This window comes from Branchiostoma floridae, chromosome 17, assembly GCF_000003815.2.
Source record: "Branchiostoma floridae strain S238N-H82 chromosome 17, Bfl_VNyyK, whole genome shotgun sequence".
NCBI lineage: Eukaryota > Metazoa > Chordata > Leptocardii > Amphioxiformes > Branchiostomatidae > Branchiostoma > Branchiostoma floridae.
Window position 1 is genome coordinate 10,713,105 of NC_049995.1, and position 27,173 is coordinate 10,740,277.

Genomic DNA, 27,173 nt, shown 5'->3' on the forward strand with positions numbered 1-27,173 from the left:
GCATGCACAAATCAGCTTTGCCCTAAACACAAGTTAATTCTTTGGGTGATATGGTCTTAAGCTGGTGTGTTACGCCGAAGGGCGGTTGTACCGGCTATATAGATACAGATACAGAAATGACCAAAAAAGTTGAAATAACATGTACATGTGTTGTTTTAATTTTGTCGTAATAATGTAGTTTGAATATGCTTCAAAAGACATATCTTACTGATTAGTATAATATTATTGCCTTAAGATGCGAAATTAGGTAAAATTATTATATTGCCCATATGGGAACATTATGTTGTAAGACTATATATACATCACCCAGCACTACGGTGTTGTAATTGTGCACGCATAATGTTAATGTTATTAACCATGTTGAATGAAAGGCTCCCTTCAGAGATTTTCGATATCTCATTTTGATAATGTTGTTTCAAGCGGATTCGCTGTTCGTTTTCACATTCATCTTCTATACTTGACATTGATACCGATTTTGGATATTGGACTCCTGTGGCGTTAAGCTAAGGCGTCTTTTAATGATAATTTATGCGCATTTATTTATCAATAACTCCATGGACATGTATTATCTTTGATCTGCGGAAATTGACATTCTTTTATCCAATGGCTTATCAAGATTTTCCACATTGGCGGAAGAAGTGACATACCAAGTGGACATTACCATTTCTACTTGTCAACTTGAACATTATACTGTAAAGTTATACCCAGTCACACTGGTAATGATCCCCATTCTTTCCAACGAACGTTCTGAGTGCTTTGTCGTGCTTAATTTTTGGCTTTACACCCCACACTAGAGAACCTCCATAAACAAATGTTTTACATGTATGGTGGGCCCCCTTTATTTAAAACCAACTTTTAAAAGTTGTAGGGGCTCTCCACCCGTTTTGAGTTGACTAAATAAAATATGTAAATTTTGATAGGTTGTAAGTGCCTCAATCAAGGGCGCAACACAGAAGCGTACTAGCCTCAACCGGGCTCCACAGGTCGCTGGAAAACACTACTAAGGCCTACGTCACATTTCCTACCCGGGGCCCGGCCGGGCTGTTTGCGGAAAAGAAAAATTTAAGTTTATGCCAACAAATATGCACAGTGCATGCCGTAGAATTATATTCGGTCCGTTTTGTGTTTTTGTTGTCTTTTATGTCATAATTATCATTCCTAAAAGCTGCCCGGTCGGGACCCTTTGTGTAGATGTGACCTTAGCCTAAGCCATTTAAGTCCTACAAGTTTTTATTCCCAACTTGGCCAAAGTCCCCTATTCGGCCATTCGGGAGTCTAATAGAGACCAGAAGACTGCCAGGGATTCGAGTCCAGAAAATTAGACTCGGAGTCAACAACCACAACAAAAACACCTTGCCACAATTACATCGCCATAGATACCATAGCAACACTGAGTGCTTCTAGGGACAAACCTAATGTAATCTAATGATTTTAAATTTATTGTCAGATGAAATTGAAAAACTTATAATTAGTATTTATATACACTCAGAGAAAACCTTTGTTTTCTATTTGTCTTGTCTTGTCTTTCTCATGTGTATAACTAATCTGAAAAGTCCGTTTCCACTTCTTCGACAGCCATAAAAATTCCAATTACACCACTACGTATCTCGCAGAGCAACCTTAAGTGCCATTTGGACACACTTCGTAGTAATCAAATCAGAAATAATCCATTGGACAACGGCGTAAGTGTCACTACAATGCTGCGCATTTCCCTTAAGTCTTGACCCACTTCTAAAAGGCATTGACCTTATACACAGACAGGTGTATAAGTATGTCGTAGGTACTTAAAGCACATGAACCGTAGGTAACCCTTTCTCTTGCCCATTCCAGCTTGGTTATAAAACAAAAGCTAGTGGTCGATTTTTTATTCTAATCAAATCTTATACGACTATATCATATCACAGGTACTTTAGGTACACGAACCATGATAGATAACCCTTTTCCTTGTCATTCTAGCTCGGTTATAAAAAGAAAAACTAGCGGTCGATTTTTTTAATTCTAATCAAATTTTATATGACTATATCATATCATGGGTACGTCATAAGTAGTTTAAGTACACGGGCCATAAGTAACCCTTTGTCTTGTACATTTCAGTTTGGTTATAAAATAAAAACTAGCGGTTGCTTTTTATTCTAATCAAATTTTTAAACGACTATATCATATCATAGGTATGCCATATACTTTAAGTACACAAACCATAACCTTTTCCATGTCCATTCCAGCTTGGTTATAAAACAAAAACTAGTGGGTTTTTTTATTATTCTAGTCAAATTTTATACGACTATATCATATCATACGTACACGTATTTTACGTACACGAACCATAGACAACATTTTCCCTTGTCCGTTCCAGTTTGGTTATAAAACAAAAACTAGCGGTCGATTCTTTATTCTAATCAAATTTTATACGACTATATCATGTCTAATAATGAATGGTGGACTTCATTAACGATTCGGTCATTCGTCAGGTCTTTGCAAGGTCGAGGATACACTCTGTGGTCAATTATACGAACAAATCCACATGGTACACCATTGACTGTACACAATGAATACAAGAAAATCGGATTAAACTTTGTTTCTGAGGGAGTTAAGTAGCCTCAACTAAACTCCACAGGTCACTGGAAAAATAGCAGAAATTGATCAAATGGACAAAACAGTTAGTTGGCCCTAGGTCACAAATTTCGGCTGGCTAATAACTCCGGCGTGCTATCTGTCTATTATGTCAACCTCTACTATTTCTGCGCTGTAAATTGTAGTTTTGATAGCCTCCATAGCAGGCTCTCTAGGCATTCTTTCGTCTTTTTTGGCTTATGATACACTTTTACTGGCCATTTTGTTGTACTGGACATTTGTATTGCCGGTACTAGGGACCCCATTGCAATAAGAATTGGCTAGCAAAAGTGTATTATGAGCCAAAAAAGACGATAAAAGGCCCAAAGAGTTTTGAGAGGTTGAGTAAAACTATGTACATGTATGCTGCTCCTTCCTTATTATAGGATCCTTTGGTATTTAAAGAATAGATAGGGCCAAAAACCAAAAGATTTTGCCGTACGTACGTACAGATTACCTCAATGCTGCACAAATCCCTACCAATTTCTAAAAGTCATTCACCAGCATACACATACGTCATAGGTACACTAAGGACAAGGATCACAGACAACCCTAGGGTTAACAACCTCTCCCTGTCTATTCCGGCTTCGTTATAAAATGGAAACTATTATTCGTTTATTGATATTAATCAAATTTTATACGACAATATCACATAATTAGTCTATATACCTCATAAACGTTTCGGCCTTTTACCTTGTCTTTGCAAGGTCAATGGTACATTTGGTATAAAACGACAGTATTGAAATCCATGGTAGACCATGAACTGTAAACTATAAATGTATAAAGATTGCGGATCAAAATACTTTTCAAATGCTTTTGAAACATCGACCATGTACTTCAAGCCGTCTATCTGATAGAAACATTGGGTAGGCCACAAGAAGGATTTTGTACCTCCATGTAGTCCCTTTGTAAGATGTCTAAACTAAAGTCAAGAAGAGAAACTGCAGTAGTGCGGCCATGTATCATGTTCATCGGCACTAGCGAAAACTATCATGCAAAGAACCGTCTAGGGAGGAAGAAAGTGGGAAAAGCAACGACGAAAAATATGTAATAGTTACCCCATGGGCGGGGCGAGGTTTCTGTGTATATCACCAGTCCCGCCCACTGAGGGGATCTCTAGTCTCCCCGAGGGTGAAGCCCGAGGGAAGACTAGAGATCCCCGAGGTGGCGGGACTGGTGATATACACAGAAAACGAGACGAAGGCCATGGGGTAACTAACTTAGCCCATGGCATACTTCCCCGAAGCTTTTCTAGTTCATCAGCTTTACAAAATGTTACTTTATTTTGTCCTAAAAGTCCACAATCTTTCTTGTTATTGTTTGAAAAGCTGTGACAGACAGTGTCAGCCTGTAACAACAAAGGTCATTAATCTTGTCAAGACCTTTCCGGGCAAGGTGCCTGGAGACAGAAAGTCTGCTCATATTCCTCTGGGCAATTAGAAATCAAGCATAGGATTGGTCAGTTATCACATGACACTATTCTGGTCCCAGAAGAAGGTCTCAAAGGTAAGCGAGGATTGGTCAGAACGGGTCACATGCGTATATCACCCATACTTTTCAGGCTGAAATCACCACTGTTTTCTGATATCATCACACTTTTTCCCTCATTTGCATGAAATAGCAGCACACTTTTTTTCATAGCACCATACTATGTGGATATATCAACAGAAAATGGGGGCTTCTCATTGGCTGTGGGGAAGTAGCCATGGGCTAAGGTAGGATATCATCAGAGAATAGACAGGCAAGATACTACCGTACCAAAGACGTGAAACATCAAGAAAAGCACAAAACTGAAAAGGGTGGAGAAAACTGGTTGTCAGATATACTACGGTACCCCACGGTGAAATAAATTTAGTTAGACGAGATGAAATGGATCTGCCAATGGTTGTGACATATTGTAAGGTTAACCAAGGTTGAGTCAAATTTATGACTATGTGACCCTTACCCTCTCCCCGATTACTGCCGGGGTTTCCTGTTTGTACGTGACACGTTGGAACATGTAGACTAATTTCAATGCTTTTATTAGTTCAACAACCTTACGTGAGCTTTCAACAATGTAAAGTGAGATATTAGGTCGAATCTTGTCAATGTGGAATTAAATATTGATGGTAACACGTTGTACCATTTGGATTGAGCAGATCGTCGTGTTATTACCACGTTGGATCATGTAGACTAATTTTGATACTTTTATTAGTTCAATAACCTTAAGTGAAGCATTCAACAATGTAAAGTGAGACATTAAGTCAAATTTTGACATAGAGGAATAAAATATTGATGGTAAAATGTACTTTTTGGATTGACGAGATTGTCGTGTTATTACCACGTTGGGTTATGTAGACTAATTTCAATACTTTTATATGTTCAATAACCTTAAATGAAGCATTCAACCATGTCATAATGTAATTAGGTCGAATCTTGTCATAGTGGAATAAAATATTAGTGATAACATTTAGTACATTTTGGATCGAAGAGATCGTACTGTTATCACCACTTTAATATTTACTTGAGGCTTTCAACAATAAGTGAGATATCAGGTCAAATCTTGTCACAGTGCAATGAAATATTAATGGTAACATGTTGTACCTTTTGGATTGAACAGATCCCTTTATTATTACATATACCTAGTTGTGTCGATTAAGCAAGTCTAAACCTTGGGGAAACTATTGGAAGAGCAAGCTTGTAATAGTCAGCAATATTGTGCTTGCCACTGTCCTTGACACGGAAACATTGGGGACTGGTAGTGATATCATGTTCTTTGTAGACTCCCATCCTTTTTGACAATTACGGAAGTCGCTTTCTATAATGTATATTCAGCATGCAATATGCATAGGAACACAAGTGAGGGGGCAATTTGGTGCTGCGAGCAACAAAGAGCATTTCTAAATTAAACGGGAGTCGAGGGATCAGGTTGGCGCCCGGTGAGAAAGCGGGCAATTTTCTGGGTGTAGCCGCATTTTCCTTGATGGTGCCGGGGAGTGTAATTTCTGTAGACCGTGATTAGGGAGGTGAATGCCTCGAGCAGAAACGACATGGCAAGAGTTCAGTTGGGTTCAGTTACGTCGATGAAGATTAGACATCCAGGTAATAAGATATGCCAAAAAAGCAGTTACTCAAGCAACTGGATATGATTCTGGAAACGGTCAGATTGTATGTTTCAACAAGCATCAATTAGTATTCGTCGGTGACACTGCAGTGACTGGAAGAAACTGGTCTTTCATACCCTAACTATAAATTAAGACATTTTAGGTGTCCAATAGGAAACATTGTGAGACGAAGTTAAACTGAAGAAAATTAGATTCCAATAGAAAACAAAGGTAAGGCAAAGTCAAGCTGAAGTAAATTTCGGATTTCAATGGGCAACAAAGCTAAGACACAAAAGATCAGTTCCCTAGCCTGTTCCTTGTATAATAGCACAAACCTAGTTTAAGCCAAGATGAGCTCATTGTGAGAAATGCTGAATTCGAGCATAGCACAGACTCGACGACAAGGCGAAAGTTCAGTTCCCTAGCTTGTTCCATGTGCAATGGTACAAACCGAGTTTAAGCTAAGATAAGCCCATTGTGAGGAATGCCACTTTAATAGAGGTAGCATAGACGACAAGGCAACAGTTCAGTTCCCTAGCCTGCTCCATACACAAAACGTAAGAAAATTCCGTTCTTTATCCCTAAAATTGGCTTGAGTTATCTTTAGAACCACGCGGTGCCACACCAGTTCCCCAAGTGCAATTAGATACCACCTTTACCAATGAAACATTGACCGGCCAAACTTTTAATATTTTCAAAAGACCAACTGGACACAATGACAAGACTTCATTCGTGCCAGCATCAAAAGTACAGAAAGGCTTAGTATTCACTATATTCAAATAGAACGTCGGGGTGTTTAGCTTTCCTCTGTCAATCAAGTGAATGCCTTTTTTTTTCAGAATAACAATTATATGTTGTAAACCTGTTATCTTAGATACGTGTGGCAAAATTAAATCTCGACTGTCAAAACTGTTTTACACTTTTGTCAAAGCAGTTTCACATGCAAGTTTAGGATTTTAATCTACTTCATATCGCTAGGATAATACCCTATCTATGAACAATCTTCCCTTGCAAATCGCAAGCATGGAACAAATGGAATTTCGCATGTGTAATTGCAGCTGAGAAACTCCAAAGGGCATCGTGAATTTCTAATCGACTTCCCTCTGACAGGGTTTATTCCTGGAGGATCCATCTAGATGATGAATGTTGCTGCCGGAAGCAGAAAAAATTGTTCTTTACATTAATGAGATGTAAGGAGGTTAGAGACATGCTAGGAGAAGCTACCGGGGAAGTTAGAATGGGAACAAAGTTTTGATATAGGCTTACCACTGTTATGTAGATTTCTTGATGATGTTTCCTAAGTATGTATATTAAAGATATAATTCAATCAATGCAGACGGTATAGTGTAAGACTAGTGCAACATTACAACAGACCAGTAGAGAATCATTTTATGGACCATCACAATTTCTATTTATCTAGTACAATGCATAAATAATTCCACACATAAAAAGAAACCACAAAAGGAGGACTTAAGACATATCTGTACAGTAGATATACAAAAACATCATTATGTCTTCGATATTGTAGTATGCTTGTGGAATGTATATGTACTAGATTAATGCCCGGTAGTACAATATAACACTTTGCCTTATACATTGTGCCTGTTAAAATTGCTGTGCAATAAACTTTAACTTTACTATATATTGCATGAAGGAATATTGTGCCAATGACAAAACTCATTAGTTCTCGCTATTTGTAGTTATGTTGGTAAGCAATACCGTGTACCATACCAACAGCAAACAAAAGCAATGGATGATTGTCATGTTAGAGAATACCATGTAACTAACGCTACAACTGGCTTTTGGACCATGTTCCTAATATATTAATCGATACCATGCCCGCTACTAGTGGCAATGTCAATCATTATTTTATTTTATTTTACTTTATTTTATTCGCATTTATTTAAAGAGCATAGGACAAAAAGCATATCTGCTTATGTGAGTTTTCTTCTCAATAAACATAAAAAAACAGATAACAATCAAAGTCAACGGGAACTTATGAATACAACAAATAACAAAGATTGACATTGAATAAGCTAAATCAGCATCAATGGAAGAAAAGTAATAATTGCAAGGTTGCAATAAAAAAACGAACTAAAAACAAGATAGCGGCAGACACAAGGCTGGCTTAACAATCAAATTGAACTAAATGAGTCTTCCTGTCTTTGAAATGTAGTTAAACATGGTCGAGAATTTGGCAGTTTATGGAATGTTGGAGAGAAGGGCTGCTCATGAGGAGTAGGGTACATAATAGGGCTGGGTACCGGTATAGAAAATTCAGGTCCAGGTTCGGATCAGGTCCAGAGGATTAGGTCCAGGTCCGGACCTGAACCTGGACCTAATTCAGTATGACTCATACCAATGGTACATTTTACAACAAAGAAATCTGTTTGGTGGAGTATTAGACTTACGCTGGCGTTTTTAAATCTTACAACGCTAACTGCACCTGTACGATTGGCTGTAAAACTTAGTAGAAATTACTACTCACTCTTGTTATTTTCTTCCACCTGCAAGCGCCAAAACATGTGAATGCCTGATAAAATAATCTGTTAATTCTCCAATCGGTCCAACATCCGGTCCACCTAATTTTTTTCAGGTCCGGTTTTTCTGGACCGGTCCAATAAGAAAAATCGGTTTTGTACCGGTACGCTGTACCGATACCCAGCCCTAGTACATAACCATTGGGTACATAATCATTGACCCAAGGCTGTTTCTTTGCTTTTGTATATTTCTTGTAACCCAGTAAGAATGTAACGCCTGACTCTAGAAACATATTTTCTTCATTTGGTCTTGAACAAATTTTCCTACAACATATCTTTGATTTCATTACCGTAGCGGTTCAAGCCAGCGGTAGGCTTACAAAGACAAGGCCAATACCTAAAGCAGTAGTAGGATTTGAATGTGCAATAAAGGTCTTCATTCATTCATTCATTCAATATCACGTGCCTAATATGCAAAACTTTTTTTATCCTTTTAGACCTTTGCAACTGAAAAAAAAACAGGTGTATATCCGTTCATCTTGTAGCTAGATAACCATGCTCTATAGAAAACCAAATTGATTGAAACCTGCCCTAAGTTGGGTGGCAAAATCCTTGTCAGAATCGACCACTGTAAGACCCCACAAGCTGAAACGAACTAGTAGGATCTCTATCTTCATAATTTTAAAACTATTTTCGGGTTTTCTTTTTCCGTCTTTTCTAGTGGCGTCAAATAGACGAGGGCTAATTTTGAATCTAAATGAAGCCAACGGCTATGCTTGCGGACACAAGATCAAGAGGTAATTAGTTCTATTCCTGTATTTCTAGCTACTCGTTGTGTCCTGGAAAAAAAGGCACTTGGGTCCACCAAAGTGCGAAATTGAGTACCTGACTTCGGGTGGAAGGTAAAAGGCAGTGGAAGAAGAAGGTTTGGCTCCGCCTACCGATGCCGTGCCCTAGATATAGTGGATAACACCCAACTGTCTCTACCGCCTCAAAAAGGCGATGGGACTATCTTATGACGCCACCGCATAGATCATAAGCCCTTTCCATGCATGCGCTAGATGCTTGTCTACTGTCGAGACCAAGAACAACCAGACAAAGCACAAGCAGTCAGCACATCGTCTCAAAAACTAAGCGAGAGACCCACAGAGCTTTAGCCGAACATCTAAAACACCCTACCACTAGACATTCGCGCAGCCACAACTCTAGCTTCCTTTAAGAGACTACTAGTGTAACAGAAACAACCAAAACGAACGGGCTCGAATCATGCAGCAGCACTCACTATATATGTTTTTGTACCATATATGTGTAAAATATGTGTAAAGACTTATTAGGACTTCAAATGATATAAACTGTATCTCTGTTATATACTTTGTCTGACCCTTACCTCTTCCCTCATGATCTCAATTAAAAGCGGCCTGCAGGCCGATCGATATGAGATTTCATGAAAAAACAAAGGTTCAAACAAACAAAGGTCATTCACTCAGACGACTTCAGCCGTTGCATCCCTACGTCCATATGTTTTCTTTAGCTTAACAACGCAAAGACTGTGGATAAGTGATTCCGATAGGAATGCAATAGAACCGCCCTGACTAAAAGCTGGGATTGAGTTTCCATTAGCTGCAAGTTTAACGGGGGGTCCAGAACATGTTACCGGAATACTAATAGCATTTGGACATTTGTCAGAATATAAAGTATCGGGAAGAGGAAGAACCACTAATGTTGTTTGGGAGGAAAACATTAAAATAGGCTCCGTTGTTGGTAGATCAATCGAACAAAGTCTTCTTCGTTTCACAACCTTCCTTTAATTCTTCCGTGGACGTTTCGGCGACTATCTATCGTCTTCATCAGTACAAAATGAAACAAAACTTCGGTGCGATGTGAACAGTGAGACAGAGACAGTGCAATCCGAACTTTACCTGTTGTATTCATTCTGTACTGATGAAGACGGCAGATAGTCGCCGAAACGTCTACAGAACCGGAAGAATTAAAAGAAGGTTGTGAAACGAAGAAGACTATGACACTATGTCCGACTAAAAAGGGCTCTAGTCCAGCCATTAGACGAGGTGAGGGGGTGTGCAGATTAAGTCACGTGTGGGACAGTATTCTGAAGAAATAGATGAAACCAATTTCACCGTTAATTGACAACTGTTTATGGATTGTTTACACTCCTTTGTGTTTGGGACCGCACTGCAAATATTAGTTCATAAAGCTGCCTGCACGAATGTAGATACTTTACGTTTTGCGACCGCATCTGAACTGTGAGCAGCGACACCTGTCCTGCAGTGCAATGTGAACCATTCAGAATTGCCCTGAAGAAGGTGACAAGCGGTCACCGAAACGTTGGTGAGAATAAAGCAATGGTTGTATAAAAATAATCTATTTATTTAGGCTCAAAGACATTTACTGGCATTGATCGGTTAGAACAGCGGGTCGAAAATCGAGGGGTCATGGATTCTGTACTACACATGGCATTGTTATTACCCTAAGGTTACACTTAACTTCAAAGCAACTGCAAAGGGTCTAAGAGAATTAAACTTCGTTTTTGCCACTGTCATCGGTGATGTCTATCTTTATTAAAGGTCTAATACGTAATATTTGAACAAAACAAAAAGTAGCTTTTCCTATTTTTTCTTTACATTGTTAGTTCAATCAACCCTATAGCATTTCATACCAATATTTAGGGAGAGACGCTGCGACATCATTGCACCAAGTAAGCACACATAAAAATTGTGATCTTCCAGCAAACAGATGGGTTCAGGCCTGGTCACTGCCTGGCTGGTGTTCCTTATCAGCCTGGCTTCCCAGTGGGGGGCCAGTTGACAGTTTCCTTTGAGTACAGTAGGTTAGTTTTCTATACAAGGTTTCTTGCAGTTTTGAAGGGAATATGACCCCAGCTTGTTGATACCCTACAAAATAGACTAATAAGTTCATGATTATATGCTATTTTAGAATGATTAGATATGGGTGTTTCCAAAGAAGAAGATCTCCATTGTATTCTTTATCTGCAGTCTGCCATGCATGTGCTAACTGATTACCCCACCCCGGGGACCAACCGGTGGCAAGCTGTTTTACAAACAGGAGGGTCTAACCAACTTGGTCTAACTAGGGAGGTCAACAGGTTACAGTTGGCCTAGAGCAGAATGTTTTGTAGGCTAATCCTTTACGTTGCAAACGTGAAAAAAATGACACAAAAGTGTCAAAAACTGTCAAAAAGTGGTATTAAATCTGAAATTTCTTGGTTCTAGAATATTTCAAATTTGAGCGCAAAAAACTACGTAGTAGACCGTTAACAATGTTTATTTGGCCGCTTCATTTTCAATAATATATTAATGACAAACAGTTGCTGTTGAATTATTTATATACTTCTGAAAACCATAACGGTACGAAAACCATAATGGATTCTATGTTTAAATCTTCAATTGTTACTTGTTTTCCAACACAATTTGAAACCCATTGTTCGAACTATCAATTTTGCTTAAGACATCCTACCGAAAAACAACTGTGAACCAATGCATCTTTCTCGGATGCCTATAGAACTGCAACCCTCGCAAAACTGAGAGTCGATTCCGGCGACCATTGGCCTTGACAGCGGGTGGGGAAGATAACCTTTAAACGAGTGTACCGACATTTCTGTCAGATTATGTCTCATGGGCTCTAGAAAATGGCACGGTTGTCATTATCGCCAATGATGATGATCTGCCTGAGGAGAAAATAGATGTCGTTATGACAGTGTTGGCGGCGAAATGGGCAGTATAACCATTGCCTTCTGAGCTCGTCAGGAACTTTGCCAACTTGAAAGAATACCAAGCTATGAATGAAACTCAAGATAACAAATAGTTACTCCAGAAACTGAATAGATTGAAGTTTCGGGTATCATTCACCACCCCTTGTCCACAGTTTCAAAATTTTTCCAGTCGCTTTAGTACCTGTTATCTTGTGTATATTATTACCAATATGGTTGATCTTCTTCTACGTGTGAAATAATTACCGTTTCGAAGCAAAAAGCTTAATGATGGAAACTCTGATATTAGCTGAGTCGCAGGTCTATTTTTGTGCATATTTGTAAGATGGTTGGTGATGACTAAAGGTTACAAACCTTTGCATGAGACGTACATTTTTGTCCTCCAAAATGCTCAAAGTTAGCAATCGTACGACGATCGCACGACCTATGCGACCGCGCCCTAACCAAGAAAATTCCCATCATGGTCGATGTGACCTCACCCATGACCTCTCAGGTCTTCTACTACACAAACCTACGAACACGCGAGGCATTGAGTACAAAGATCTTAAAATCTGAAGCGCTACATTCTAATGCTGCACGAAGCTTTTAGCGGCAACCCTTTGCTCTCCTCTCTGCACCCACTGAGGTGTTATATACAAGCTTTTATAGTTGTGAAGCGACGGCAACATCAGAGTCCTAAGTACTTTGTGTATCTTACCATAAGAAACATATACAGGACAACAGGCCTACTGAATACGTGAGAAGAACCTTGATGAAAGGACTTCTGAAAAGATAACCATCATGAAGACCAAAATACGTTACTTTGCACCCGACAAAATAAGGCCCACTTAGTTGCTAAAGTTGAAGCAGAGAGAATCTTGAACATTTGCATATGCTCCTTGGGGCGCGCTCACGTAGGTCGTGCGATCGTCGTACTATCGCTAAATCAGGGCATTTCAGAGGACAAAAATGTACGTCTCCTGCAAAGTTCAACTGTCTTGTTACTACATGAAATGCTGTTTTGGATCCATGCATTCAAAGCTACTACATTCAAAGCATGACTGCAGTTTCATGGCCAAACAAAGAACCCACTGTACCATACCACAGTATCACCCAATAAGCCAATTTCGCAGATGATGCATTTTCGTCAGCCCATTCAGTGCACATTTTAAGCGGCGAGGAAAGATACATAGAGTTCCTAACGACATGTGAAAGATGCATAGACTGATTCAAAAGAAAGCTCAAGCGTATTTGTTGGACCCATGCCCACTCTGTTCCCCTTTCATCGATCTCGGGGACCTTGAATGAAAGGTAGCGCGCCCAAGTCTGTATGACAGGCGTTATCTGGCTTATTGCGTTACTAATGGCCCAGTAGACAGCTCAATATCTGTCCTGTACTAAGTGCCGTGTCTATTGTCAGGTTGGGCAGATGGCGTGAGCTTGTACCTAGTCTAAGGCATAGGCTAGAGTCATATAACATTATGTTTCTCATCATTCTTATTAAAATATACAGGACAGTATAACTTTATGTTACAAATTTAAACTCTCTGTCCGTACACAAAATAAGCGCTTACCAACAAGGTTTCGATCATCCCTCTGAACCTTATCAAGTTAGAATGACCCAAAGTCTAAGTCACACATCCAGACCGGAAGTGTGACGTCAGCAAATGGTCAAAGGTGCTTGGAAGTTGGTACCGACCCCCGTAATTTCTGTTGGCAAAATGTCTCATCTATCTCCCAGTCTACTATTTGGCCATTGGAGTACTACAGAATATCTGGCAACTAGTTTTCTTCACTCCTTTCGTTTTCTGTAGATGTAGATGAAGCATTTATGGAGCGTTGCACCATCACATTTCCTTCCGCGCACAGGCGCAATGGCGGAGTGGGTAGAGTGTTTGCCTTGCATTCGGTAGGTCGTGAGTTCGATTCCCAGCCGAGTCATACCAAAGACTTTCAAAAAGGGTACATGCTGCTTTCTCTGATTAGTAATCAGCATTCGGAAAAGGGTATGGAAGTTGAGCACACAACACTACCGGTGGACTAGACCCCTGCTGTAGTGTGTGGCCCAGGGCTACTAAAATGAGAAGGACGCCGTCCTATGCACCATCAGTCGCGGGAAGGACTTTGACTTATTTTAGTGATCCGCAGTGCAGAAGAAAAGCGGATCCACAGAAACAGCACAAATTTGTAAAATGACTTATGTAAGAAAAACAACTGTCATTCTTTGGGAGATCTGTAAAGCCTTAGGCCATGCTGTAAGGTTGACGTGAATTACGGTTTTACCATAGGCAATATTGACCAACCTTATATACATTTCTTTCCCCAAAAATCTATATCATTTTCTTTCTTTCAACATCAAGGACTAAAAACCGATTATTCCCAAATGTTCACATCAATAATCATCAGTGCTGCAGTGAATGATGAGTTGAATGATTTACATATCAGCGATTTAATCGCTTTCGGAGTTAATGGAAAATTGATGAAACTCATTTTGCTGCATGGTGAAAACGATATGGCTGAGTGGCTGGATCATTTGTCATCATCAAGGAAATCTACTGAATTGTTAAAATCATTATTACTGAGGGTGGGTACTGGGGCTGGGTACCGGTACAAAACCGGTTTTTCTCATTGGACCGGTCCAGAGAAACCTGACCTGAAAAATTCGGTGGACCGGATGTTGGACCTATTGGAAAATGAACTTATTATCAGGAATTCACACGTTTGGGGGGTTACCGGTCAAGGCAAAAAACAAGAGCGAAGCAGAGAAGACTCTAGTCATTTTTACCAGCTTTTACAGTCAATCGTAGCCTTGTAGGATTTTTAAAACGCCAGTGGGAGTCGAATACTACATAAAACGGATTTCTTTGTAGCAAAATGTACCATTGTTTTGAGTATCATCCATGCACAAGTTTCCACATAATGAATCAGGTCCAGGTTCAGGTCCGGACCTGGACCTGATCCTCTGGACCTAAACCGGACCTGGACCTGAATTTTCTGTACCGGTACCCACCCACCTACAGAACATCCACGTACAGCTACGGTCCAGGTCCAGAGGATCAGGTTCGGACCTGAACCTGGACCTAATTATAAGTGAAAAAGTGAGAATGGTCGATACATAAAACAATGGTCCAATGGTTTGGTGGAGTACCCGACGTCTACTGGCGTTTTAAAATTTTATCTGCATGTACGCAACACTAACTTTGACCATGTTTCACTTTAGAAACTTGGTAAAAATGACTATCAAGTCTCCTTTATTTCGCTCTTGTTATTTTCTTGGACCAATAAGCCCCAAAACGTGTAAACGCCTGCCGACATAAACTAACCATAATTTTCTAATCGGTCCAAGATCCGATCCACTTATTTTTTTCAGGTCCGGTATTTCTGGACCAGTCTAAGGAAAAAAACGGGTTTCTTCCCTCTAATTAGTAGATTCCAGTTCACCTATCTTGTTTTCTCGAATTCTCGCCAGTAAAATGATAGTGATGATACTGCATAAAGCCCAGGAAAACGTCCTGGTAAAACCGTGTTCGTTTTACTGTGCAAATTATTTTTATCTGATTTCATTGGTCGTATTCACTATATGTGCAATCGCTTTTTACTTCTTACTTTTTACTGTCCATCTTTAAATTGTGTAAGTACGTGACCGGTCATCTCTTCGACAAAGCTTGCAAACATAATGTCATGATGACAACACCTACTCCCCATTATGCCTGCTGTATGTATTATCATATGGGCGTTGACGTCTAGATAGCCTTCGTGTTGTTCGTGTCTATGCACTATGAATATATCGTGTGTATTTGTAGCCAGTAAGCACCCTTTTTTCTTTTAATGAGGCTTATTTACGTTATCGAGGCACCTTCTCCAACATGGGACTCCCGTTTTACGTCGATTCCGAATGACGGATTCGTGAATTCTTGGTCCGGCTGCGCATGCAGCATCCGGTCGCATTGGGTGGTCTCTGATCCAAGTACTGTCCGGACTGCACGTTGCTTAACTTCCAAGATCGATGTTGATGTGTGTTTGTAGTTATCTGAATATACTGTCAGCAGAGTGGCAGGAAGTGAGTGGAAAATGACTGCAAAGCTAAGACTTGCCGACGTGACAGGAAGCACAATTCAGAGGTGGTAGAACAAGCCGTTGATCAGACATTGTTCATGTCATGGGGTCAATTGACGATGCTACTAATTTATGGGGGTGTTGCCTTTGGTACGTGCTTTCGCACCTATATGTCTTTTTATATGCTAGTCACGTTTTAATAGCATAGAAAAAAAAATGACAGGAAATCATCGATGGGCACATGTAGTAATCAAAACATTATTTGCATGTAAAAATAAACAAGACATGCGAGAAACTCATATTTCATGAGAGTCTTGTTCGAATTGTGTAGGAAGGAAGTTTGCATGCAAAGAGCACAGCCAAAGAACAGGCTTCCGGAGTAGAAAATTGCAAACTAATTAGCACTCTAGTTTGATCGCATGCAATTACATACATATAATTGGTTTACTTCCAGAGAAAGTTTTAGATAATCACTTTGGTAACCGATTACTTTTCCATATGGCACGTATCATTAGCAAAGCATCTTCAAGTTAGCTTTATTCTGTAACTCCAGGCATAGCGGTGTCCATCTCTTTAAGTTCAATTCAAAATTCAATACAAGTGTGAAAAATATGGGAAATACGAATACAAAAGTTAGAACTCAGGTAATAAAGAAACATCTGACTCATCAACATTCATAGGCCGCCTTGTTCAGTTACGTTAGTTAGTGTAAACGGGTGGGTGTTGGTACCGAAACTTCAAGTACATGTTCGGTCAAGGCCTAGAGGATCAGATCCAGGTCCGGACCTGAGGTTGGATATGATTATCTGTGAAAAATTGTGAATGGATGATACATGAAACAATGGTCAATGTCGCTTCAAATAAATATGTTTCGTGGAGTATCCGACGTCGACTTTTGTTTCAAAATTTTATCGCCATGTAAACAACAATAACTGTATCTATTTTGGACCAAGTTTGAAGGTATAGACTGGATAAAAATTGCTTTTAACAATCCTCTACTACTCGCTCTTGTTATTTTCTTTGGCCTGTAAGCCCCCAAAACGTGAACGGCTGCTGGTATAATTTGTTAATTTACGAATGAGTCTAACATCCAGTCACCTGATTTTTTCAGGTCTGTTTTTTCTGGACCGGTTCAACCAAAAAAAACGGTTTTGTACCGGTACCCATGCCTAGTAGTGAATGTTACCTGAAAGTTCTGACTGTTCCAAAAATTTATCTAGTCGGTTGAGCAACTGTTACCTTGAACATCGCGAATGTTAAAGTTTTGTAAGTTCCCTAGACTCCTGTAGGACCATATATCCGTGACCATTTGTCCTCATGGTAATATGTTCAACATTGTGGGACATATGCTAAGTGGATTCCGACTTGAAAGCTTTTCTAACGTATTCATCAAACGGGCTTTGCGCGAAGTACTCAACAGGGATAGAGATTACTTTATCGAAGGGAATTCTCTAACATGATTTACTCCAATAACGAAGGACAGCACGTTCGTACATAACTCTATAAAGTTGTCACTTTCGTTAATTTCCGCTGTGGCATGAATGTACCGGTGATGTATCTTTGTATATGATACGTGTAAAGATTTACACAAGACTGAGACTCGAGGATTCAGACATACTCATTTATCGCAATACAACAAATTCTGTGACTCAATTTGACGATCCCCATGGATTCCTTATCAAATATTTGCAGTGTTCCATGGCTGAGGATGTCAATATGCCCTGCAGCAAATGCGGTTAAAATCCATAACACATTTACAATGTGCACGTCTGGGAAAAGACGACGCCTCTATGTATATACTTCGCTATTTGTCAACTGCGTGTCCTCTAGATGGCATGTTCAGGACAAAATTTACAGTAATGTTGTTTTCTGGTGCTTATGTTTTACTGCATAACTTGATCATTATTTCTCTACTATAGTGTCACCTCCGTGGTAGTCTCCAAACAGGGCTGTTTTTTTTTTGGGGGGGGGGGCTCTCTTATGCCAGTAAAGGGAGTTTGCCGAGGAAGAGAGTTTGACGCGTGGAAGTGAGTTTTGCGCCGTTCCGGAACGCCAAACTCCCTTTCCCGAAATAAGAGAACCTAGCCAGCGTTGCAAATCGCGAAACAGTGCCTCCCTCCGTCCCTCCAACCAAAAAAAGCCCCGTTCTGAGACGAAGACGGGGATAACTATAATGTATGCCCTGCAGTGTCCACTGTAAGTATGTGCAAGGATGACAAGACCACGCCTCCTAGATTCCTCAAGGGAAAAGACATAGGGGAGGGTAGCAGATGATCTGGAAGAAACGTGTACATGTCATGTCGGACTTGCAAGAGTTGGAATACATGTACATGTCGAAATGAACGTAGAATTAGAAATTGTCAGAAAAGAGTGGAAAATGCATTGGCCCGCATCTGCACCGGCTAAACGTAGCGGCGATGGTGATGGTAACGCAGTATCCAATGCCTGTTTTAAGTGTAATTTGCATAACTTTCATAGCCCATCATAATGTCAACTTATATGCAAGGAGCAGATACGACAACCTACCAAGGCGCTTAAGCAGTTTTACTTGGCGCTGGATAGAACAGATTGGAAAGCTGCGTCGGTGTCGGATGAACATAGTGGCAATGGTGATGATGATGAAGTAACCAATGCATTTTTAAGTGTAATTTGCATAACTTACATAGTCAATCATATTCTAGATTAATAGGATTCGACAGATGACAATGCTGGTTATGTAGTGTAGTATTTCTTGATGCTTATTATTAGATTTTAGGTCATACATCCGCTTGTAGGGCAGCTATTTCTCAATACTTAATGGAGACAGTGTGGTGAGGCAGAGAGCATTCCTTTTTGGGTACCGTTTTTATTCCCATTTCCGGGACTTCAGGGTTGGATTTGAAATCTTGTTTTCACGACTGAAAACTCTAAGAGCGGAAGAGAACAGTAAGTCAATGCTGTAGCACTCAGAGTATCAAAAGCAATCAGAACGGGCTTTGTACAGGTTCTGCATCTGTATCTGTATCTAGTAGATATAGCCGGTATAACCGTCCTTCGGCGTAACACACCAGCTTCGCTGGCACGCGGCGCGGCAGCAGCTGGTTATCATACACTGAACAACCTGTCACTCCTAGCCTTTGCACATCTATTTGCAAATGCTATAGATTCTAGGAAGTGATGTATTTTTTCGTCTTTTCCTTCCCTTACCCAATTGGAGTTTATATTCTACGTATACCGTTTTTACTACCGTCTTTAACTGTAGCTTGCATGCCATCCCAGTTACGTATTCGTGTGGAACAGGCACGAAGTAGAGCTCAAAGAGCTATAACAAATGTAATGTAACATGTATTCTACGGAGTGTACGTGTTGCGGTGCCGTCATGGACATTCTCATAAACAAGCCAGAAAAGAAGCAAAGACGAAGACAAATTTGGGTCTATTTCGCAAATACATAACGTTGTCTAAAAACAACATTATGCATAATTAGCAGGTAATAGCAACATATCTTCAACACATCAGCAGTCAAATTACTTCTTTGTGTGATAGTTGCTGAATGCATGTATCTTCGTGACGCTATCAGTGCTTAGAGTGTCATCTATCTTATGATTAATATTGATTTCGCATTTACGTTATCGCAAGGACTAAGATAAGGGGAGTCGCGTTTAATGGTATGATGTATTGGAGTTTTCTCACCTGTTAGAAATCTGATAAACCGTAACTTGACAAAATAGCCGAGGCTAATGTGTTTTATTGATACAGATTATTGATTGATACATGATCTATATGTACCATTTGTATGAAGAGGGTCGTCATCTGACCTACTGCGTTATTCAGCAAAGCGTAGCATTGATTATGTTTCCTCACCCGAAGGGAAAACATATTGTTTTCTTCAGTAGCCAATCAGAGATTAGGCTGAATATTAGCTGTTAAACATACACTCAGGACAAAAAGTTTGGAATATCAACTTCGGTTGATGATAATTCTGTTGTTTCTGCATCAATTTCAATATATTATATATCAATAGAAAGCTTGCATGATTTTCTTCCCAATGGTATGAAACTCATTATCATTGTTAACTCATGGAACATACACTAGGCCTGCTAACGTGAGTGGGTCAGGATCCAATGGTCCTTTCTCTGTGTGGACTGCAGCTGGTGTTGTCATCTTGCAGAATGACATTTGGTCCAATATTGAAGAGGTAGGATATTGCTACTGGATGGAGAATGGTGTCCCTATATCTCACCACATTGAAGTTGCCTGGAATGATGACGAGTCTTGTTTTTCCTATGGCGGTTATACCGCCCTACACCATGACGCTGCCTCCACCACCAAATGCCGAAAGTTACTCTTGTCGTGTCAGCGTGCGGTTCTCCTTGCCGCATCCATGCTTTGATTTGTACATCCGACTATCGAAAGGGCAGATGAACTCTACTCAAGTGTGCTAAAACCTTGTATGTTCCGTATACCAAGTGTGAGGTGAAAAAAGGATTGATTGAACCAGTGACACACGCGCCAATACCAACAGTACGGTACATTGTTGAACAGAAGCAGGGGAATTTGGGCACTTTTTTTTTCGTGACCCACTCATGTAAGCAGGCCTTGTGCTCGTTTCATGTGTTTACCACCATGATAATTTTGATACCATCGGAAAGAAAATCACACAAGCTTTCTATTGATATATAATACATTGAAATTGATCCATAAATAATGGAAATATGATATACCAAAGTTGATATTCCAAACTTTTTGTGCCGAGTGTATATGAGCAGTTTTACTCGCAAACAATACAATAAGGTATTATGTATTGCAAATAGCTTGACAAAGGGCGTAACATTCTGCATTTTCGCGAAAATGTTGCCTTTCTGGAACGCAGGTATTTTTAGACCTCTCCATCGGCTGATTTTTGTGTTCTCAAAGCCATTCAACATTACAAGAGTTTTATATACAATCTAATTATGTTATCGATGAACGAAGCCAAGACAAGCGCAAACACCATACCACCGTATGGCAAAATAGTTTTAAAAACCGCAGTAGCAACAGACCATAAGGGTTTACCGGTATAGAAGTGCAAAGATAGCATATTTCACATGGTGAAATCATACACCGACACAAGGTGCCCTTTCTGATACTAAGGACCAACGCGGTGTCTTCTTGGTAGATATTGTACAGTAAAGAGCCAGCAGAAACACAAATACTTTAGCCATGAGCGTCGTATTGTACTACATACGTATAGAATAACGCTAACCGAAGAGTAAAACCAGAAGACACTGAAAAAAGCATAGCTAACTTTGCTGAATTCTGTCACATTTTGTCATCTGTAACTGACATGCTTTCAATGCAAGCGCAGGTGTACTTTTCTTCGACCGCAATTTCAATCAACATCTCGTATCCAATACATAATATTGAGTAGCCTGATAGAAATTCCCCAGCAAAGAGAGAAAAAGATCACTTACCGATGTTTTGCCAGCGCATTGCGCTCTCTCAGAGCCCCGCTCTTCTTCTGTCCGGTTACCAGAAACCGTGTCACAACTCGTCACCAATCTCAGTTTCTCTAGTTCAAACTGTGGTCTACCCTGTAGTCATTTTGAGCAGAATGTGATGACGTCGATCATCCATCCAATAAAAGCATAAGCTTTTCTTCTTTAAAAAAAGAAAAGAAAAACATGTGTCGAAAGTTGCTGTTGCCGGAAAAACGCTTCCTACTCTTCTGCGATAACACAATCTGGCGGTGAGAAGGGTTGGACACCGGAACTCGAACAGGGCCCTGCCATCAGCCTGGAAGGTCTGACAATCACCAACATCTCCAAGTCTGCAGAATTTTCAGCGACACCTGCCTCGGGTAACGTAGGGACCCTCTGGAGTGAACAGTTATTGCATTCCACGCACTTATTACAATCTCTGTATTCCATAAATTGATCGTCAACGTTAAAAATAAAAGGCTATTGGAGATTATTACTACGTCCTGCCATCAGTTTGCTGGCATCCTTATGATGCGGTGATGTCCGTTTCACCAGAAGAAAAAGGATAACGGTGTATGAGGCATGATATTCGTCTCTCCACAGTAGGGCACCTGCTGTGGTCTGATTACACACGCTACAGTGTTTCCCTCACAGTATGACTCCGGTAGTCCCTCCACACTTTGCTCGGCAGGAGTTGCCTTGAAGACCGCAAGTTCTCAGGACATCATCCGGTTCAATCCTCGGAATTTGCATGGACGTGGGTAGACGAGGGGCGCCTTGGTGTTCGTGTTGTACAAAAGTCTCCTTGCCAGCTGAAGTGGAATCCGGTGCGCGCCACGGCTAGCTAGTTAGTCATGCTGCCTCACTCTAAGGCGCGCCAGGGACAGACGATAGGCAGTGGGGCTTGGGTGGTGGCTCACGTTGTATATCAGCCTGCTGTGAAGGGCAACGGGAAATCGTTAATATGGTTCACGTCAATATATGTGGTCACGAAACTGAAATCAAATCATTTGTTAACTTATTTTAATTAGGGTACTCTGATTTATTGATTTAGGTTCATATATAAGTACTTTAGAATAATTTTATTCGATTTATATGTCGTTAATTTTTCTAATTTATCCATGCTCCATTTAATTATACTATTTTTATATCTAAGTTTATTCTTTGTACTTATTATTTTGCTTATCATTCATATTCCATTCCATCGTACACTGTTTACTTATGGATACATAGTTTACGTTTGCATCAGTTCTTGTTATCTCTTTTTTGTTATATGATTATGTCATAGATTTGATATTTCAAATGGTTTTGCGAAATGTCTGCTTTAGTTTACGCTTTAACATCCCAATTCCAGTCTCTGAAATTAACCTCTGCTACCTAAAACCCTCACCCTCTTTAAATCTTTCCTAGTATTACTGTAAATGTATTTAAGTTCGCGGAGATTTAATTTCGCGGTAGCGGGAAAAAGGACTTTTCGCGGTGGATTTTTTAAGCTCGCGGTAGCACCATAGACTGCAATCTAATATCATAATAGAAAAATGTTCGCGGTGGTTTTAAATTCGCGTTGAAGTGGTCTCCGCGAAAACCGCGAACATTTATCCACCGCGAACATTTCTGCATTTACAGTATACAGTATAATAAAGATATACTAAGACAAAAAAACGAGGGGTGAAATGCTTCAACACATACATACGAACTCCTCCTGTCAAACAGAGAGCCGGATTAAACCTGCCCGGATGGAAAACTGATGGTTTGATTATGCCAAACCGTAGAACTCCAAGGAAGCATAATGATTTCCTCAGGTGCAAATGCGTAAAGATACACCTCAACCCCGCGGCTCTCCCGGGCGCCACCCTTTCCCTCCCAACCTTTGGACTTCTTCTTGACGTGCCCCATTTGTCTTCTAGATAAACCGTATCAGATGTTGACTTATAGCAACCTTTCAGCCTTTACGAATCGCGCTATCAGCAAAACTTGCACGACACCTTCGTCTTCGTCTTCCATGGTTCCGTGGCCCAGGCCCGATAATTGAAACGTTGGGACTGTAATCGAAAATCAGTTTACCTGAAGGAAAACGTTTTTTTCTAACCCGTTCATGTAGGCTTTTTTTCATTCTGGAACATTCCAGGGGCATTTGTCAAACCAAAAGGTAACTGACAAAAAAGTTAAACTCCCCAAGGGATGGGGAATATTTCCAATGAAAAAAAAAACCGCAAAAAGCATGGCGTTGTCAACTCGATTACGCATGAGACCAAATCATCCACAATTTGATTTTCCCATTGCTGTTGCAAGCATTTATCGTTACGCAAAGCATTGCCAATATTGCTGTCTAGCAGATTTTTCTAATGCTATTTCCATTAGATGAAAGTAACAAAAAGGCATGTCATTCAACTTTAGTGTCGAGAGTGCACTATCTCATATATGCCATGCTTACTCCGTCAATAAAACATGCATGTGGATATTCAACATTTGTATTTGATGCGTCACCGCTTAATATTACTGTCAACTGTATTTGTTGCGTAAAATGTTGCGTAAAATGTGAAATCTAATTTAGAGAAAGCGTTGCACGTAATCAAAGATATAAAATGGAACACAAGTGTAAAAGTCGCTAGTCAATAACAAGTAGATATCACAAACACACCGCACTTTAGAGTTAGCGTTTCCGTTGACATTTAAGCGACATTTTCCCGCAAGGCTTTTGTGTTGTGAGCTGAAATACAATTTTCCGTTGGCATTTTTACACATTTTCCACTTTAGTGAGGACCAATTTCCTGCACTGTACTCCTAACTTAACATTACATTTCACGGAGCGTGGTGAAATCGAATGTCATTAAAACTGCTTTGAACATAATAATATGTGTCAATTATGCTGCTTATAAGTCTTCAGAAGCATGGAAAATTTGCTTTACAGTAATTTCTAGCTCATCAGTAAGACGTTGGTATTTTTCAACACACCTACAGCTGCAGGGTATGGCAAAGTTAACTATGTACAAAATCATGAAATGGCACAGGAATAAAATCTTGTCTTGGCCATATTTCTAGGTCCACACAAATAGTCTGTTAACTAACGCCCCAGCTTCGAATTCCTCTACACTAATAAATGTCAATAAAGGAATTTATCCGTCCAGATGTTCTCACTTTCACAGAACCCTTTGAACTGAATCTGGTCGAGGTTTTTTTGGTTGGGGGATATCGACAAAAATGTAAGATAGTCAGACTAAAACATATACAGATCATACGAAATTATTCTATGATGGATGAATCAATCAAAATGGGCTTGTCAGATGTAATATATATGTCGATGGTTTCACGTATAATGCTATTCTCTTTTTCTCCCTCTCTTTCTCTCTGTCTATCTCTCCCTCTCTCTTGAGATGGTTGAAAATTCCACAAACAACCTTATGCCTATACCAACAAGCTGCTAGGGGCCCCACGCCTACACCATTTTTTATACACACGCAACTATCTGCCAACATAAAATCAAGACCATGGCAAAATATAAGTACAGAAACGGACGTTCTGATGCAGTACCAACATAATCCACAAAATGGTCCCAAATAAACACCCAAAGACCTATTCACATACCAACAAATCATGACAATCCATCAATACCTTTTTTAAGTTATGATGATCCCAAATATCTGGAAACACGCACACACACACACACTCGCACACATACACACACACACTCGCACACACACACACACACACACACACACATACACACAGACGCACACACACACACACACATTTTTTATGCAGATAATCCCTCTGTTTCCTAAGGAGATTTCAAAGCAACGGTTGCCATCAAATATCTAACAGTTACTATATGGTTTATCCCACATCTGTGGAAGCTAATGGGTTTCCAATTGTCTGGAGTAAGAGAGCTCCAAACCGCTAAGCCGCTTATCAATCAGCCAAAATTGGCATATATGAAGTAGTTATGCAATTTTCAATGTCTGCGATAGTAAGAGGTCCTGATGCCACTATACCCAACCCCCCAACAATTAAGCGTCGTAACAAAGGAACTACCTATTACAGTCAATCCCAACCCATACAAAAAAGTTGTGTCTTTAACAATAAATGGATAGCTAGTAGCTATGCTGCGCCGAGAAACATCTGCGTCTCTGAGTCATTGTCGATACATACATCTTCATGAAAATATGCTGAGTGGATTACACAAGGCAAAATTGATTCATATAGCAACCTTACCTAGTCGTGGATTGTTGCATATTCATTGTTGTAAATCCCCACAGAACAATATCTCCACACTAAACGAACTAAAGATCACTGGTGAGCATGGTGGAAGTAAGCCTTTTGCTTGAACACTTGCCAGAGACCCCAGCTAGCAGCTGAGCCAAGCCAAAGTGTTGGTGAGCCAAGCCAAAGCGCTGGCACCATCCGTAGTCACCCCGGCTGTACCCAATACTTAACTCCCCTGGCTCATGGATTGTGATGGCACAGCTGTAAGGCAACGGTCTCCAATCCATACGGCTGCCAAATTAAGCCGATAGACCGCCTAGGGACGTTCGGGCACTACCCGGGTTCCGTCCTACTGCCAAGTAATATCAACTACAGCCTTGTAAATATTAAAGTTAAAGGTGACAAAAGGGACAACTCCTATTGATACTGTGTGTTTTATAAGTGACATAAAAATAGAAAAAGGCTCGGTACTTTTGTAACGCTTCTGTGTCTATTAGGCAATGGGAGCAAGTATCAAGTTACATACATGTGATATGTATGAAGCTTTGTATGGATCACACAAATGGTATCAAAGGGACAGCTCCAGTTGATGCTGTGCGTTTTGTTAGTGAAATGATGTTAGTGAAATGAAAATAGAAAAAGGCTCGGTACTTTTGTTACGCCTCTGTGTCTATCAGGCAATAGGAGCAAGTATCAAATTACGTTTCATGTAATATATATGGAGATGTGTCTGCATAACATAACGACAAAAGGAACACTTTTATCCTTTGTAAATCTATCCATATCGAGCCAGATGCATTTATGTAGTGGTAAGAAAACTATGTCTATATAGAGAAAAGTCAGCAGTCTATTGTTGAAGAGGTTCATTAGTCACGTATAAATACATCCCATACTATATTCTTCAAAAAGTGGCGGTTTTTAAAAGCATAGAGACATATTTCCGTGAACAATATGTGCTGCAAGAAATCGAAAATACGGAGATATGTCGCTATGCCTTTACAAAACCGTCCATGTTTGCAGAATATTGTATTGACAGAAGTCTATTGACGTTTCATGTGTGTCAGACACGAGTCTGAATAAAGAAAAAATTGACGTCTTTGTGTTCACGAGAAACGCAAGGTATCCAATTACCTACGACACAACAGTTGAATAAGCAGCACTCGGAACAGAACCCGGTGCCATTATTCAATCTTTTCGCACGGCACTACAAAACTTGTACAACACAACCAAACCAAAAGATGAAACTACACAAAATAGTTCTTAATTTATAGAGCCCATAAAATATGGGGAAATGAAGCTAAATGAGAAACTCCGTAGAGATCCAGAAAAATTATGACATATGGCTATGAGAATCATGATTAACGGCATATTTAAAGCGACAGCAATTAAGCCAGTTTCTTCCTGCGACATTAGATAGTAATATATTAAATCGTGACTATTTCAACGGTGCAGAAGTTATTCTGGGAATTGATAATTGAGTATGGGCCATTAGGCTCATTGATTATGGAGAATGTATACGTGTCTCTGTAGATATTCATGCGTTCCACCTGAACAGAGGCATTAGATTAAGATAATGTGTT

At 39.9% G+C, this 27,173-nt stretch overlaps 1 protein-coding gene across 2 annotated transcripts in view; it reads right to left on the minus strand.

Moving 5' to 3' along the window:
- LOC118404005 (sodium channel protein 1 brain-like) overlaps window positions 1-27,173 on the minus strand; it is a 179,678-nt gene that overhangs the window by 88,399 nt on the left and 64,106 nt on the right. Inside the window, exons 1-2 of one of the 2 annotated variants that reach the window (XM_035802907.1) lie at window positions 25,603-25,773; window positions 21,385-22,326 (exon numbers count right to left, since the gene is read on the minus strand). The gene's annotated coding sequence lies outside the window, so the exon portion shown is untranslated. Of the gene's footprint in view, window positions 1-21,384; window positions 22,327-25,602; window positions 25,774-27,173 lie in introns of those variants that run through there. The other variant, XM_035802908.1, reaches the window with a different exon arrangement.